This window comes from Aulonocara sp. 'chitande type north' Nkhata Bay, linkage group LG2 (assembly GCF_057382095.1).
Source record: "Aulonocara sp. 'chitande type north' Nkhata Bay isolate Kocher_YH1m ecotype deep benthic linkage group LG2, A_spYH_male_GT1.1, whole genome shotgun sequence".
Lineage (NCBI taxonomy): Eukaryota > Metazoa > Chordata > Actinopteri > Cichliformes > Cichlidae > Aulonocara > Aulonocara sp. 'chitande type north' Nkhata Bay.
The window spans coordinates 13,971,522-13,989,108 of record NC_141345.1 but is presented as its reverse complement, the minus strand read 5'-3'; the positions used below and the strand labels follow the sequence as shown (position 1 = coordinate 13,989,108).

Here is a 17,587-nt window from a genome sequence, read left to right as displayed (position 1 = left end):
AGCAAAGAACAGTCAAACAACAGAGCATAATGACCTTGGGAGATGCTAGCATTACAGTCAGTACACTGATGGATACATATGCATGTCATGCTCTAAATACAAAGGCTTCTCTCTGCGGAGAACAATTCTCATTGGACCTCATTCAAATGCACAATCTGGTAATAAGGAAGACAAATGAACACTGAAATACAAATCTTTAAACAGAATAATAATAATAATGAAAGAGGATCCTGCTCAGTTATTATCATTATTATTAATAAATAATCATTAAATTTAAATAAGTTATTTATAGAGGAGAACATATTAAAATAAAGAACTTAATAACTCAGGTACTTTAATGTATCTTTTTTTTTAAGAGTAGCTGAATCTCTCTCTCTCTCTACACATACACATATACATATACACATATACACATACACATACACACATATACACATATATATATACACAACAACAACAACAACAACACCCAGCACGCCCCTGCGGGCGGTTTATCCTTCAAGCTCGGGTCCTCTACTAGAGGCCTGGGAGCTTGAGGGTCCTGCGCAGTATCTTAGCTGTTCCCAGGACTGCGCTCTTCTGGACAGAGATCTCCGATGTTGTTCCCGGGATCTGCTGGAGCCACTCGCCTAGCTTGGGAGTCACCGCACCTAGTGCTCCGATTACCACGGGGACCACCGTTACCTTCACCCTCCACATCCTCTCGAGCTCTTCTCTGAGCCCTTGGTATTTCTCCAGCTTCTCGTGTTCCTTCTTCCTGATATTGCTGTCATTCGGAACCGCTACATCGTTCACTACGGCCGTCTTCTTCTGTTTGTCTACCACCACTATGTCCGGTTGGTTAGCCACCATCATTTTGTCCGTCTGTATCTGGAAGTCCCACAGGATCTTAGCTCGGTCATTCTCCACCACCCTTGGGGGCATCTCCCATTTTGACCTCGGGACTTCCAGGTTATACTCGGCACAGATGTTCCTGTACACTATGCCGGCCACTTGGTTATGGCGTGCCATGTATGCCTTGCCTGCTAGCATCTTGCACCCTGCTGTTATGTGCTGGATTGTCTCTGGGGCATCTTTACACAGCCTGCACCTGGGGTCTTGCCTGGTGTGATAGACCCCAGCCTCTATGGATCTTGTACTCAGAGCTTGTTCCTGTGCTGCCATGATTAGTGCCTCTGTGCTGTCTTTCAGTCCAGCTTTGTCCAGCCACTGGTAGGATTTCTGGATATCAGCCACCTCCTCTATCTGCCAGTGGTACATACCGTGCAGGGGCCTGTCCTTCCATGATGGTTCCTCGTCTCCCTCCTCTTTCTTGGGTTTCTGCTACCTGAGGTATTCACTGAGCACTCGGTCAGTTGGGGCCATCTTCCCAATGTATTCTTGGATGTTCGTTGTCTCATCCTGGACTGTGGTGCTGACACTCACCAGTCCCCGGCCCCCTTCCTTCCGCTTAGCGTACAGCCTCAGGGTGCTGGACTTGGGGTGAAACCCTCCATGCATGGTAAGGAGTTTTCTTGTCTTTATGTCAGTGGCTTCTATCTCCTCCTTTGGCCAGCCTATTACCCCAGCAGGGTACCTGATCACGGGCAGGGCGTAGGTGTTGATGGCCCGGATCTTGTTCTTACCATTCAGCTGACTCCTCAGGACTTGCCTGACCCTCTGCAGATACTTGGTGGTTACAGCTTTCCTAGCAGCCTCTTCATGGTTCCTCCCATTCGCCTGCGGGATCCCCAGGTACTTGTAACTGTCCTCTATGTCTGCAATGTTGCCTTCTGGTAGTTCAATCCCCTCAGTTCTGACTGCCTTCCCTCTCTTTGTTACCATCCGACTACACTTCTCCAGTCCGAACGACATTCCAATGTCATTGCTGTATAGCCTGGCAGTGTGGATCAGTGAATCGATGTCTCGTTCACTCTTGGCATACAGCTTGATGTCATCCATGTACAGGAGGTGGCTGACAACTGCTCCGTTCCATAGCCAGTATCCGTAGCCAGTCTTGTCAATGATCTCACTGAGGGGGTTCAGGCCTATGCAGAACAGCAGTGGGGACAGAGCATCTCCTTGGTAGATCCCGCACTTGATGGTGACTTGTGCTATGGGCTTGGAGTTGGCCTCTAGTGTTGTACGCCACATCCCCATTGAGTTCCTGATGAAGGCTCTTAGGGTCCCATTGATCTTGTACAATTCTAGGCATTCCAGTATCCAGCTGTGGGGCATTGGGCCTTTGGGTCATAGGCCTTCTTGTAATCAATCCAGGCAGTGCACAGGTTGGTCAGTCTGGTCTTGCAGTCTCGACTGACTGTTCTGTCTACCAGTAGCTGGTGTTTTGCGCCTCTGGTATTCTTGCCAATTCCTTTCTGTGTCCCGCTCATGTATTGACCCATGTGCCTGTTCATCTTAGCCGATATGATGCCTGACAGGAGCTTCCATGTAGTACTGAGGCAGGTTATTGGTCGGTAGTTGGAGGGGACCGGTCCCTTCTTGGGGTCCTTGGGGATCAGGACCGTTCGACCTTCGGTTAGCCATTCCGGGTGTCTCTCGTTAACTAGCAGCTGGTTCATTTGTGCTGCCAGACGCTCGTGGAGTGCAGTCAGCTTCTTCAGCCAGTAGGCGTGAACCATGTCGGGCCCTGGTGCTGTCCAACTCTTCATACTGGAGACCCTTTCTTGGATATCTGCCACTGTGATGGTTACTGGACCCTGTTCAGGGAGGTCGCTGTGGTCTGCCCTCCGATCCTCTAGCCACTGAGCATTGCCGTTATGGGTTGCGTCCTTCTCCCATATGCTCTTCCAGTATTGCTCCGTCTCCAGCCTTGGTGGTGCTGTTCTCTTATTGTTCCCTTGCCACTGAGAGTACACCTTTGCTGGTTCTGTGGAGAACAGCTGGTTTATTCTCCTGCCTTCTATCTCTCTGGTGTACCTCCTCAAGCGGCTGGCCAAGGCTGTGAGTCTTTGCTTGGCAGTTTCCAAGGCCTCAGGTATGGACAGCTTGCTGTATTTCTTAGGCATTGTAATTGAAGTGCTTTTCCTCCCTGGGCGCCCGAGTCTTGCTAAAAAGTCTTAAACCCTAAAATATGCAACATGAGCATCAATGAGCTGTCAGAGTTGTATTTGTTATCCTTCTACTGTGATTCAGGCCGCTCCAAGCATTAAGTCTGCTCAAATAAAATTAGATGGATGTACTAATTTGACTACTTACTCTAATAATAATAATAATATGTGAGATTAAATGAACAGGGTCATAAATTTAATTACACTCGCCTTTACTGAAGAACTGAGCCTTCAGAAATAAATCCCATTAAACATAAAATATTTTTCAAACCTGGGAACCTTCGACCTTCTTCGTTTATAAATGCAGAGTACTGTTGCAGTCCACAGTAACTGTGAACAAATTGTGAAAATGAAGCGAATCAGAAAAAATATCACCAACAAAAAACCTTCAATTTAAATCCAGAGAAACACCCAAAGCTACAAACAGTAGTGAAAGTGAAAGAAACCAAAAAGTAATGCAGCTTACATTCCTCTTATGCTGTGCAGGCTTCAGGCAGAGCGCACACCATTTCTGATGCGCACACACACACACACACACACACACAGGGTCTAATATTGGAGTTATTAATTGAGAAAATGACTTTGACGCTGGTTTGACAGTAGTGCAGAACAGAGCAGAAGGCAGACCTAATCACTCCGGCCCTAAATGGATTCATTATGAGGACCAGCCTGACATGCTGCTACAGCTGCTACTGCAATGCAGAAGGAAAGGCAGGGTGGGGGTGACTGGGGCCTAATCCAGCACAATGACACCTATAAAATCGACTTTTACTTCCTGACAGGGCATTACACTGAGCTAAGAGTCTTGTAGAAAGACAGCAAATACAGTATTTAGGTTTGAACTCTGGGACTCAAACAGGTTTTCTTGGCTTTGCCTTTTGTTTAGATGACAACGTTTCTTCAATCAGCATGATTGACCTGCAGCACATGTCAGGACACTGAGCTACTATTGATCATATCATTTTGATATTCATGCAGGGGTACATAACACCTAACAAATAAAAGAGCTTTCCGATTTTGATGCTAAAGTTGCAAAAATTGACAACCTGCTTATTATGTGGAGATGTTCGACACTCCTCGGTGGAAAGAATGCACTGAAGGAGAACACAGTGAAAAAAAGCAAATCCTCGAGGAATGAAACATAAAAAGGATTTTGTGCAGCAAAGATATTGATTCTCTGCTTCCTTGTTGATCATCTCACAACCCTGAAGATTATGTCCTCTGGGTTGGGAACCAATTACCTCTGCTCATGAGATATATTTAGTTTTTTTTTAGTAAAGTATAAAATAAAAACTCTTTCATGAGTGACTCTTCCAATCAGGGGCAGAATTTGATGACAGCATTTTTTTTATTTTATTGTGGATTGTTAAAATTGCTTGGGGTTAAGATGTGCATGGCGTATAAGGTGGTGGAATAAAAACCAGTAGCTGTTCTAAAAACTAAAACTGACGTTTACTTAAAAATTTTGAGGCAACACTTTTACACTTAAAAATATTTAGTAGATTGGAAACCAGTCAAATCTGTTCAATATACTTGATCAATTGAATAACTAAAGCTTAAACATATTAAGTTGAAATTAATAATTGTAGTTGTTACACAAACGTGAAAAAATTGAGTAAATAACACTGACATGCTTGGTCAGTGTAACTGAAATATACAGGGTGGGCCATTTATATGGATACACCATAATAACATGCACTGTAAAACCTAATAAGTTCACAGAACTCAAAAATTGTTGTGTAACAGATTACACAACAATTTTTTAGTGATGTTTTTAAAAGTTTTAAGTTTAACTACAATAAAAATTATAGTTGCAGTTGCCTTAAATTACCTCAATGTTAACTCATAAATGTTGATATTCCTCAACTTATAATTAGGGAGTAATAAACTCAAAATGTTCAATTTTTTCAACTTAATTAAGGTGGGAAATACACTCAAAATATTTTACATATTGCAACTCATACGATGTGGGAAATAAACTCAAACTTTTTCATATTTTCTAACTTATAATATGGGAAATAACACTTAAAATCTTCAATATTTTTTAAAATACTGTGGGAAATACACTTACAAATAATTCTAAACTGTTTACCCAGTAAATTATAATCAGCTAAAAGTGTTAGAAAACATGAAAGTAACAACACTAACAATTTAACAACTTTTTATTAAACACAATGTGCTTTTAAAAAGGCACAAACAACAGAGCTCACTCATAAAAAAGTGCTTCATAAATAAAACAAGAGAAAAAGACTCCAAGGGTCTCCATCTCAATTCTAAAATTCAATAACATTTTCAGTATTAACAGCAATTGCAGCTATTAGAACATTGATGCATTTAACACTTACTGTACCTTGACAGCTGCAGCTCACTTTCTTTTTTAAAAATACATAAAAAAAACAGTACTGGTTTCCACTGCTGTACTTATAGGGAACAAACATCAAGGCAGTGCATTTACGTATTAGGCAACAGAACATTAAACATGAATAGTGAACTGAACAGTCATTCATCTTAAATGTGAGGTAGAAGAGGCAAATGATTAGGAAAAAAACAAACAAAAAAGCTTCCTCAATACTCAGCTTAACAAGTAGTCCATTCTGAGTGATTCACTCATTGAACAAATCATTCTTCAGCATCAGTAGACACCCTTTCAGTGGTTTGTTGTCCTCAAGGCACATCACAACCTTTTGGATAAATGTGAATGTAAGCTCAAGTTTCTTTGGGTATTGTAGGTCTAATGCATAGATGTACCCAAAGAGCAGGAGAAATGACTCAGCCAGATTTGTGGAACCATTCACAAGTATTTCATCCTCAACGACAATGCAGATGCTTTCGGGACTGAAGAGGGCCGAATCAGTAGTGTCATCCGTGACAACTGTCAGCAGAGCCACAGGAGTGTCAGTGAGGTCTGGACCATCTGCTGACTGCAAAACAAAAATAATACAAGAATGAGTTCAGCCCCACAAGGACACAAATCATGCTATTGATTAGAGGTGTGAATCTTCATAAGTCGCACGTTTCTTTTAGGATTATAATGTCAACGATTTAATTTGATATTGCGATACATCATGATGCATTACAATAATCTTAATTTGGGTTTGGTTTCAAAACATATGTGTAAATAAATGTTTTCAATAATAAATATATGCCAAGATATTTGTTTTTGTTATTTACCAAACATTTCTCTGACCACAACATGGCACCTCCAAAAAAATAGAACACTTGAATTTTAAAAAGGGAGATAGTTTTTATCTGCAGATTTTTTTTGTATAATAATCTTTCAACTATTTTCATGTTTTCTGGTTTATGCGTAACAATCTTCTTGCAATCTTATTCAACAATAGTTGCTATATGGGAGAAAACAAGTCAGATGAGGACTGTGTTGAACATCCTTCCTGATATACAGTGGGGCAAAAAAGTATTTAGTCAGCCACCGATTGTGCAAGTTCCCCCACCTAAAATGATGACAGAGGTCAGTAATTTGCACCAGAGGTACACTTTAACTGTGAGAGACAGAATGTGAAAAAAAAATCCATGAATCCACATGGTAGGATTTGTAAAGAATTTATTCGTAAATCAGGGTGGAAAATAAGTATTTGGTCAATAACAAAAATACAACTCAATACTTTGTAACATAACCTTTGTTGGCAATAACAGAGGTCAAACGTTTACTATAGGTCTTTACCAGGTTTGCACACACAGTAGCTGGTATTTTGGCCCATTCCTCCATGCAGATCTTCTCGAGAGCAGTGATGTTTTGGGGCTGTCGCCGAGCAACACGGACTTTCAACTCCCGCCACAGATTTTCTATGGGGTTCAGGTCTGGAGACTGGCTAGGCCACTCCAGGACTTTCAAATGCTTCTTACGGAGCCACTCCTTTGTTGCCCGGGCGGTGTGTTTTGGATCATTGTCATGTTGGAAGACCCAGCCTCGTTTCATCTTCAAAGTTCTCACTGATGGAAGGAGGTTTTGGCTCAAAATCTCACGATACATGGCCCCATTCATTCTGTCCTTAACAAGGATCAGTCGTCCTGTCCCCTTGGCAGAAAAACAGCCCCATAACATGATGTTTCCACCCCCATGCTTCACAGTAGGTATGGTGTTCTTGGGATGCAACTCAGTATTCTTCTTCCTCCAAACACGACGAGTTGAGTTTATACCCAAAAGTTCTACTTTGGTTTCATCTGACCACATGACAGTCTCCCAATCCTCTGCTGTATCATCCATGTGCTCTCTGGCAAACTTCAGACGGGCCTGGACATGCACTGGCTTCAGCAGCGGAACACGTCTGGCACTGCGGGATTTGATTCCCTGCCGTTGTAGTGTGTTACTGATGGTGACCTTTGTTACTTTGGTCCCAGCTCTCTGCAGGTCATTCACCAGGTCCCCCTGTGTGGTTCTGGGATCTTTGCTCCCCGTTCTCATGATCATTTTGATCCCACGGGATGAGATCTTGCGTGGAGCCCCAGATCGAGGGAGATTATCAGTGGTCTTGTATGTCTTCCATTTTCTGATGATTGCTCCCACAGTTGATTTTTGCACACCAAGCTGCTTGCCTATTGTAGATTCACTCTTCCCAGTCTGGTGCAGGTCTACAATACTTTTCCTGGTGTCCTTCGAAAGCTCTTTGGTCTTGGCCATGGCGGAGTTTGGAGTCTGACTGTTTGAGGCTGTGGACAGGTCTCTTTTATACAGATGATGAGTTCAAACAGGTGCCATTCATACAGGTAACGAGTGGGGGACAGAAAAGCTTCTTACAGAAGACGTTACAGGTCTGTGTGAGCCAGAGATTTTCCTTGTTTGAGGTGACCAAATACTTATTTTCCACCCTAATTTACGAATAAATTCTTTACAAATCCTACCATGTGAATTCATGGATTTTTTTTCACATTCTGTCTCTCACAGTTGAAGTGTACCTCTGGTGCAAATTACTGACCTCTGTCATCATTTTAAGTGGGGGAACTTGCACAATCGGTGGCTGACTAAATACTTTTTTGCCCCACTGTACACCCTGGTTCTCCTTGAGTTCTGAGCAATGTCATATGGTTGATGCTGAGGCCAGTACACTTACATCACAAGTCCTGAATAACGTGGAGGCATCTTCACGCAGGTACACAGGAAGTGCACGAAGGACGAGGGCCCGTCTTGTATTTACATCATGCTGTTCCTAGATGAACACACAATATCTATTAGAATAGTATTTACACAAATGCAGAGTAAAAACAAAGTGTTGGATAGCCATGTTCTGATTGTCATTGTTATAGATCAGGGGTGTCCAAACTTTTTGTGTAACGGGCTAAACCTGTCAATCTAGAAGGGTAACCCAAAAAAAATCTAAAAATTTTGAATAATTCAAGGCAAAATTCTCTAGTTTCTTTGTATTTATTTTTTATTTAAATTGGGACACAAATTATAAAACTCACCTACTGACAACTGGTGAAATGTTGACTCTCTGTAGCGCTCTTTGCAGTCTGATATCTGTAAACAATATGTGCACAAAGACGACTTATTAATGTTCAAAAACATTTCTTGCAAAGCACACACACACAAGTAGTCAGCTGATCTCATCTGATGCAGATCTGCTCCTTGATCAAGTGACATTTGTCCGGATTTTTGGCACGAGTGACGTCGAATCAGCACCGCAGCTGGATGGCCCGATTTACATACCCAGCGCAGCTGATACTCACCACAATAATTTACTAAGATTATATGCACTCCTGTTATTAAGTCCAGTTCAGTCTGTTAATGTTAACCGTTTCAAACTAATGTTGATAGGTGTGTTGCTAAGCTTAATAACTTAAATAACAAACTTGAAATTTACCCGTCCTATTTTCCCTTTTATTGTTTTTTCTCTGTGCTGTAAATCTTCTGTCTAAGAAGAAATCTGAGGCTGCTGTTCTGAAAATAAGCTACCAAAGCTTTTTCTGAATGAATCAATAAAGATCCATTTATGGAAAGCTGTGATGAAAGCAGTTTTGTCTTTAATTATATTCAACAATATAACATATTCGACCACTTTTAAGTGATTTTGTGATCTTTAATACACTTTAATACACTAAAGTTAAGGTTATTTACCTAATTTCTAGTAAGTAGCCCTCAGTGAAAAAAGTTTGGACACCCCAGCCTTACAGGTTAGGGAGTATTTGTGATCCGCACAGTCTGCATCAATGATTCTTTCTTAGCCTGGGAGCAGAACGCGGCTCTTTATTTTCATTTCATTTCAATTTATCTAGCAAAGCTCGATAGGGTCTGGCTTAAAGGTGTCAAGGAGGCGCCTCAGTCTGGCTGGTTGAGCCTTGTCGAATTAGCGCGAACAATTTAGCTGAACTTCGTTCGTAGCACCGAGTTCGACCAGTGTATAATGTTAGGCTGAATCAGGCGATGCATTTTTCCGCAAGCCTTGACTTGTAGAGCTCGCTTAGTGGAATACCCCTCTAAACTGTTAAAAGGATTTCGAGATTATCTCACAACCACACATTTGAGACTACGAAAAAATACAAACGTGTCTAATTACCATCATGATAACACACTCATGTTGTTTATTATTGTTCGCTTCATGCTAGCACACACACACAGCTCAACAGCGTAAACTACTGACTGTGTAACACGGACACTTATTGAAATAAGTATACTCACAATACGCACGTACATTACCGGCGAATACGACAACCAGTGGAAAGTTTTAGTAGAAAGTTCAAATGCATGGAGCTAGAACTGCCACCGTCAACTTCCCGGGCAAGAATACAATGCATTATGGGAAATGTTGTCCCCCACGGAAAACCGCCAAAACGTTACATCATTCTAATTTGAAATAACATTACGTATTTGTCACATTAGAAAACTTCTAAAATTACAATTACTTGGATTCGAATTCATTTATAACAAACATTCACTGTGCACAAAGTACGAATATATTTCCAGTAAAAAATAAAAAAGAATGTTTATCGAAATTAAATTTAAACAAAACAAAAACACGTTAGACTTACCAAATTTAGGGCAGTTGATGAAAAAAAATAAGGTGGTGGTCGTGGTGGGTTGAAGTTGGGGACTCTTAATCCACACGGGCTGGCCAAAACTTCCCCGTATCAAGGTAAATTCAAGATGGCTGACTAAGCTTTCCTGAGGGAGCGACAAGACTCCACCCACCAGAACGTCACTAATATATGCTTCTTAAACTTTTTGAGCGTTCCAAAAAATTTAGCTAAAAAATATTGAGCCCTATTCAATTAAAGCTGCATAAAAGCCAACAGAGCTCAATACTTTATAGTTTGCTCAACTACAAAACGACATTTGAGTGTTATGAGCTTATTAGTTATGAGCTAGAACAACTGTTAGGGATTACAGTGTGGGAATGGTTGGTGATATTAAAGTCCTGTTTGTGGCACATTAGTATATGTGAGGGGGCAAACTCCTCAAGATGGGTGGTGACCATGGTGGCCATTTAGAAGTCGGCCATCTTGGATACAACCTTTGTTTTTTCAATAGGAAGAGGGCCATGTGACACATCAAACTTATTGGTAGCAGTCTCCTGGAAAGTGGATTGGTCATCGTGGGCCAGTTGAATGGCCCCCAAGTTCTCCCGATCTGACCCCCTTAGAAGGCAATTGTCTATGGTGTGAAGATATGAGACGTGCAGCACCTGAAACTACAGATACTGGATGCCTGTGCTGGCATTTCTCCTGCGGTGTTGCTATCAGTGTGTGAAGAGTGGGAGAAGAGGGTTGCATTGACAATCCAACACAATGGGCAGCACATTGAACACATTTTATAAGTGGTCAGAAATGTGTAAATAACTCATGAAAGAATAAAGTTACCTTTGAAACCAAGCACACCATTGTTTTTCTTGTGACATTACCAATAAGTTTAATGTGTCACATGGCCCTCTTCCTATTGAAAAAACAAAAGTTGTAATCAGGATGGCCGACTTCTAAATGGCCACCATGGTCACCACCCATCTTGAGGAGTTTGCCCCCTCACATATACTAATGTGCCACAAACAGGACTTTAATATTACCAACCATTCCCATTTTATTACGGTGTATCCATATAAATGGCCCACCCTGTAGATGGTCAGTTAATCCAAAATTTTGTTCCATTTTCTTAATATTGTAAACTGAATGCAATATAATCAAAATTGTACTTAATATTAAATATGGTAAATGGCCTGTATTTGTATAGTGCTTTACTTAGTCCCTATGGACCCCAAAGCACTTTACACTACATTCAGTCATCCACACACTGGTGATGGCAGCTACATTGCAGTCACAGCCACCCTGGGGCGCACTGACTGGCTCTCTGACCACCACCAGTAGGCAACCAGTAGCAACCAAGACTGTTGGTGCCGGGGCTTGAACCAGCAACCTTCCGATTACAAGACAAACTGCCAACTCTTGAGCCACGATCGCCCCCTAACATTCAAACATGAATGTTATTGTATTTCACTGGTAGTTTAAGTCTACAAAACCAAACAAACTAATATGTAGTTGTGTGTTTCATAATACATGTGATAGGTTTGTAGCTTGAACCCATCCGCTGGAACGTTGAAGACAATATAATTACACTGCAAAAGAAGACACAAGTAGGCAAAGTTCTTCATGTTTCTCGTGCACGGGAGAGACCGGACAGGCGCCGTTCCTTCGCTTGACCCCAGTTGCTCTCGTTCGTTCTCCCGTAACACTGTTCTTTTATTGAGGTTACATGAATATGCATAGGTTCATTAACATATGACGTCTACATACAAACAAAGAGTACCTTGCCTGTGTGTGTGTGTGTGTGTGTGTGTGTGACTTCCTTAACCTGCTGGTCTGGAAAATCCAACAGTTCATCTAAACAAAAAGCACTTAGACTAGAACAGACGTAGCTACGTTAATGCTACCATAAAACAATAAAACATGGTACGACCTCTCCATGCTCCTAGGATGTAGGTGTGCATTCCAGTGTGGAATACACACCAAGCCTTTGCAGCCTGCTAAAGATCACAGTCCTATCACTACACAATTGATTATACACCTCTAAGCATATATGGTTAAATATTTCTAAGCATAAATGACAATCAACAATACAAAACCTAACAACATGTATGAAAAATGACCACATGTTAACATTTTTCCAAATGAAAATTTAATTTTCATAAACATGGCAATAACTCGCAATAAAGAAGCACTAAAAAGACAAGAGCCTTTTCCCTTTTAGCTCAAAGCCTCACATACTTGAAGGATAAATGTCAAACCAGGAGAGCAAACACAAACGTTCAGAGTATTTGAAAAACAAAATGAACAAAACAATGCAAAAGGCTCATGGTACTCAATTACTTTACGTTATCGTGTTTTACTTACACTTTTCAGTTGTAGTAAATAATATTGATTTGAATAATTAATGATTTTAGTACGAGATACTGATCAGTATAGATACCTATTTCTCACATATTTTGATTCAAATTTAAACAAAAATATTAAGTACATGCAAAGAAGGTATTCTGTGAACCACATACTGAATTTCTTGTCTGAGATAAATGTAAATAAATACCTTAATTTAACACAAACACATACGTTAACATTTTAGACATTTATTTCAATTTATCAAACTCAAATAATTACTAAAAGGATATTCATAGATTTTATCAGGCTCATCTAACTTATATTTATAGTGATATTTACTAAGCCTCTGAATTACTTTTTAGAGTGGCCTTCTTTAGGGCTTATTTGCTGATGGGCAGTGCATCATCAGCATGTTGCAAAGCGCCGAGGTAGGTTAAAGCATGCCAGGACTTCTGGAGGGCCCTTGTCCCAAATAGTTCACTCCCCAAGCAGTCACAATTTACCACACAGTATCACTTCAGCTTCTCAGCAGCAGAGGGCACTCTGTGTGAAGCAGGTGTTTATGAATATATACATTTTTACAATGGACAGTGCAAATGTTTCTTACTGTTGACCAAACATTTGTCATCATGAATACTCATTCATATCTTGCCTGCTAAGCTACAATCACAAATTTTCAGATTTCTCTAAAAGAAGAATACAGAGACACAAAGATGAAAAATTTTCTATTACTTGAATATAACTGAATCAAAAGTTACAATGCATAAGATTTTTATAGAACATGGTTTTTGAAGTATGACTTTTTTCAATAAAACTTTTTAATAGAACTGTTTTCAGAAACTTTAAATCTTTAAAGGTGTTGTTTTCATTCTAAACGCAGTTTTCACATATGAACTGCAGAAAATGTAAGGAGAGGTGCAAGGTTAACCTTTGTCCCATTTAGGGGTTAAAGTGGGCAGGTGGATGATCTCCAAGATCTGGTGTAGCAGTGCAGCATGAAGAAATGACTCACTTTACAAATCATAATTTCTGTTGTGAGCTCCAGGAGATTTGCTTTCTTTGTGGACCGGCCGCTATTCTGGGGTTTATGGGACACCAGCTCTGTGGATTCAACCATCAACAGTCTGTAGTATGTAGAGTACATTACATGAGCCATCATGGCGGCTTTCCAACTCGTGGTCAGTATACCTATAAAATGGAATTTGACCACGGTTACTAAAGAACATCATCAACTTAAATTCAAACAGATGTCCCCTTCCATAGTTCTTCTAGAAACCGGTCCTGTTACATAACACACCAGGGCACTTACTTGGAAGTACTTAACAATTCAATTTCATTTTAATGTTTAACAGGACAGAAAAACTGCATGTACAAAATATTCAGTGAAATTATAAAATTCTCTTAAATGTTTGGCAATTTTCTCTACAAATGCAGTTTCCAATCTTTGTGTGTTTCCTCTCAGAGTGATACTTCTACCACTGTGTCTCTGTTTGCGCTGTGGCAGGCAGGATGTAAGGACCCAAACGCAGGACTCACAACACATGACTATAACTGAAAACAGCAGTTTCATTGCTGCAAAGTTCTCCATAAAATCAACTCACAAAAAACAAACCAAAACCATGAACATGGAAACTCACAACTGAAACACTGGGAAACTGCAAACTCAACCTAGACAACAAGAAGACAGACCTGGAACTGAGAGCTAGGAATTAGACAGGACCACAAGAGAAACACACAGCAGAGAGCATGTACAACACAACAACAGACAGAGGAAAACACATAAGCTCTGTCCCAAAGTCTAGGCCGCATCCTTCGGAGGAGTGACGCTGAAAAACTAGTTCATGCATTTATTACTTCCAGGCTGGACTACTGTAATTCATTATTATCAGGATGTCCAAAAAACTCCCTGAAAAGCCTTCAGCTAATCCAAAATGCTGCAGCAAGAGTACTGACAGGGACTAGAAAGAGAGAGCATATTTCTCCTGTTTTGGCTTCCCTTCATTGGCTTCCTGTTAAATCCAGAATTGAATTCAAAATCCTGCTCCTCACATACAAGGTCTTAAATAATCAGGCCCCATCTTATCTTAATGACCTTGTAGTACCATATCACCCTATTAGAGCACTTCGCTCTCGCTCTGCAGGCCTACTTGTTGTTCCTAGAGTATTTAAAAGTAGAATGGGAGGGAGAGCCTTCAGTTTTCAGGCCCCTCTTCTGTGGAACCAGCTTCCAGTTTGGATTCGGGAGACAGACACTATCTCTACTTTTAAGATTGGGCTTAAAACTTTCCTTTTTGCTAAAGCATATAGTTAGGGCTGGACCAGGTGACCCTGAATCCTCCCTTAGTTATGCTGCAATAGACATAGGCTGCCGGGGGATTCCCATGATGCATTGAGTTTTTCCTTTCCAGTCACCTTTCTCACTCACTATGTATTAACAGACCTCTCTGCATTGAATCATATCTGTTATTAATCTCTGTCTCTCTTCCACAGCATGTCTTTTATCCTGTCTTCCTTCTCTCACCCCAACCGGTCGCAGCAGATGGCCGCCCCTCCCTGAGCCTGGTTCTGCTGGAGGTTTCTTCCTGTTAAAAGGGAGTTTTTCCTTCCCACTGTTGCCAAAGTGCTTGCTCATAGGGGGTCATATGATTGTTGGGTTTTTCTCTGTATCTATGAAGCGCCTTGAGGCGACTTATGTTGTGATTTGGCGCTATATAAATAAAATTGAATTGAATTGAACCGGCCTTCGCGGTCTACGTGGGCCGGGTCCTTGGAAGACCGAGAAGGCCGGAAGTGTGAGGCTGTAAAATGGGACGGTCTAGTCTTCAGATTTGCGTCACTGCTGTCTCGGTGGAGTTTAATAAACTCAGCTAATAAACTCTGCTCCTCGCTATCTAAAATATAACAGGACACTGGTGTAAATTCTCAACCGTCTCACACTTCTGTTTAATCACTTTCTGTTTGACGTTTATGCAGCTTTGTGAAAACCCCGGAGGAACCCTCCCGAGGGATTAATAAAGTTTTATTTAATCTAATCTAATAACTTTGATCTCAGCCAAACCAATTTACTCAAAAACAAATAAAACACTGAAAAAAGTCAAACAATTACATTTTTAAGTTATCTGAGTAGCGAGTAGTATGTTTAACCTGAGTAGTGAAAGACCGCGGGGGTCAGTCTGTCAGAATCTGTGCTTGGCTCAGTAAAGAAGCTCAGAGATGTTCTTTTCACTTTGAACCCTGGATCAGAGCCCTTACATTTACCTTACAGTGCTCATATCATCTATATTCTGTGCATTTCTTCCAGTGGTTTGTTAGCGCTCTGCCTTGTTTATTACCAAATACTTTTAAGTAAAGCAGACACACATCCCAGGTGATTTAAAAAGTATTGTTATCGTGTTTATCCAGATTGTCACCATGGTTATAGGAACAAGACTTTCCAATGATGAATAAAGGCCCAAGTTAATAAAAGCAAAGGAACAAAGAAAAGTGAAAAAGACTCAGCTGAGCTAAACATTTGTGTTCTTACTTCGACCAGTGTAGAGTTGAATATTAATCAGACTGTAACAGTGTTACAACAGCAGTGCTGTTCTGGTTAGTGGCTGGGATCATCTGTATGTTTGTGTCACAGTTTTCCCTGCGACTCCTGTCTTTAGCCAAAGTCCAATGATCTTTGGTGACCAGTTTCAGGGCAGTTACACCTGCAGCTACAGTAACTATTCAAGAAATGTGTTCTGCTCTTGATCAAGCAAAGGATTTCAAGACTTATTCTTCCATAAGACAAAGCCCAGTTAGACAGGTGAGTGTGCACTGACTGAGCCTCAGGTCACATTTCAGGTAAGTCTTTGTTGTTCTTGTCAGGGAGGTGAGAGTATTCAGTTTCTTCACAGGGTCGAGTTCCTGTAAGCGTTCTTGTGCAGGTTTCAGCTTGGCTAAGTGTTTCTCTGTCTGCCGATGATATTGTTATTGTCTAACTTTGTAGTGACACAGATACACACTGTGTGCATATACATCTTCCATCTGACTCAGTCGTTCTTTGCTTTTGTAAGCTGTTATATGTGTGTGTAAAAACAGTTAATGGGAACAACAGGCAAATAAGATACAACAGGTATTTACATAAGATCAGAGCTTTAATGCTATTTGTGTAAGCATCAATCATACAGCCATTAGATGTCAGCAATGGTGGGTAAGTTACTTTAAAAAAGTAATTAATTACTAATTACTTAATCAATATTGTATTTAAAATACTTATCTAATTACTGTGTCTGAAAAGTAACTTAATTACTCAATAACTTCTTAAAATCCCTATAAACCTTGAGTGGACAAACAATAGAAATTAAACTCTTTAAATAATAAATATTTTTTTAAAGACGAAGACTCTACAGTACGCAGTAGTGGCATCTCTTCCACAATGTAGTCTGCAATCATTTTTTAAGCTCACCTTCAGACACTTTCTGTGCTGCTGAAGTAAAATCAGTTTTTGCTACTTAACAGGAGTTGCTGTGGTGTTATCCATGGATGATGAACAAGGATCACTTAGAAGTGTTCGTCTATGCTCTCGTGTCAGGCGCTTCAGTAGATTACTTGTGCTATTAACAGCAGCCGATAGTTTTTACATATTGCTGTAATGTTCTTGTCTGCTTGTTTCAGAAAAGTGAAGAGACGGGAATATGTCCATTTCATAAAACAGCCACTCGCTTCAACAGAGTCCGACAGCTTCCGCTTTAGAATATGACTGTGCAGCAAACTGGCGCGAAATGACGTGCAGCTGCACTACAGCGATGTTAAAGCGGCAGAGTTTACTTTTACCTTTAGAAAATAAATTATTGAAATTAAATAATGATATTCAGCGAGTTTAATTATTTTACAATGTAACGCAAGTACATTGTAAGTAACTGTAATTAAAATACCTAAAACTGAACAGTAATCAGTAACTCTACTTTTTCAGTGGAAAAGTAATTTAATTACAGCATTACTAAGTAACGCGTTACACCCAAGACTGGATGTCAGACACCATGAATAATGGTCGTGTCCAAATTCATGGGCTGCATCCTCCTGAGGACGCATTTGTAGGCCTATTAAGTCATAGCGATGCGCCGAAGGCTGGCCAAATTTGAAGACTCTCTGCTGAATGCAGCCGACAAATGTGTCCTCCTTTTCCCCGAATTTGAAGTATGGGTCAGGTGTGTCCTTCGTGGCCCACCATATCCCAGAATTCATAGCACAGC

General features: G+C 40.6%; 1 long non-coding RNA gene across 1 annotated transcript; it reads right to left on the bottom strand.

Annotated features, from left to right (window-relative positions):
* Positions 1 to 5,196: 5,196 nt before the first annotated feature.
* Positions 5,197 to 10,390, bottom strand: LOC147337497 (uncharacterized). The gene is made up of 4 exons (XR_015124804.1): positions 9,685 to 10,390; positions 8,472 to 8,526; positions 8,120 to 8,215; positions 5,197 to 5,971 (listed from the first exon to the last, which is right to left on the bottom strand). It is a non-coding gene; the product is annotated as an uncharacterized LOC147337497 (long non-coding RNA).
* Between the last annotated feature and the right edge of the window lie 7,197 nt (positions 10,391 to 17,587).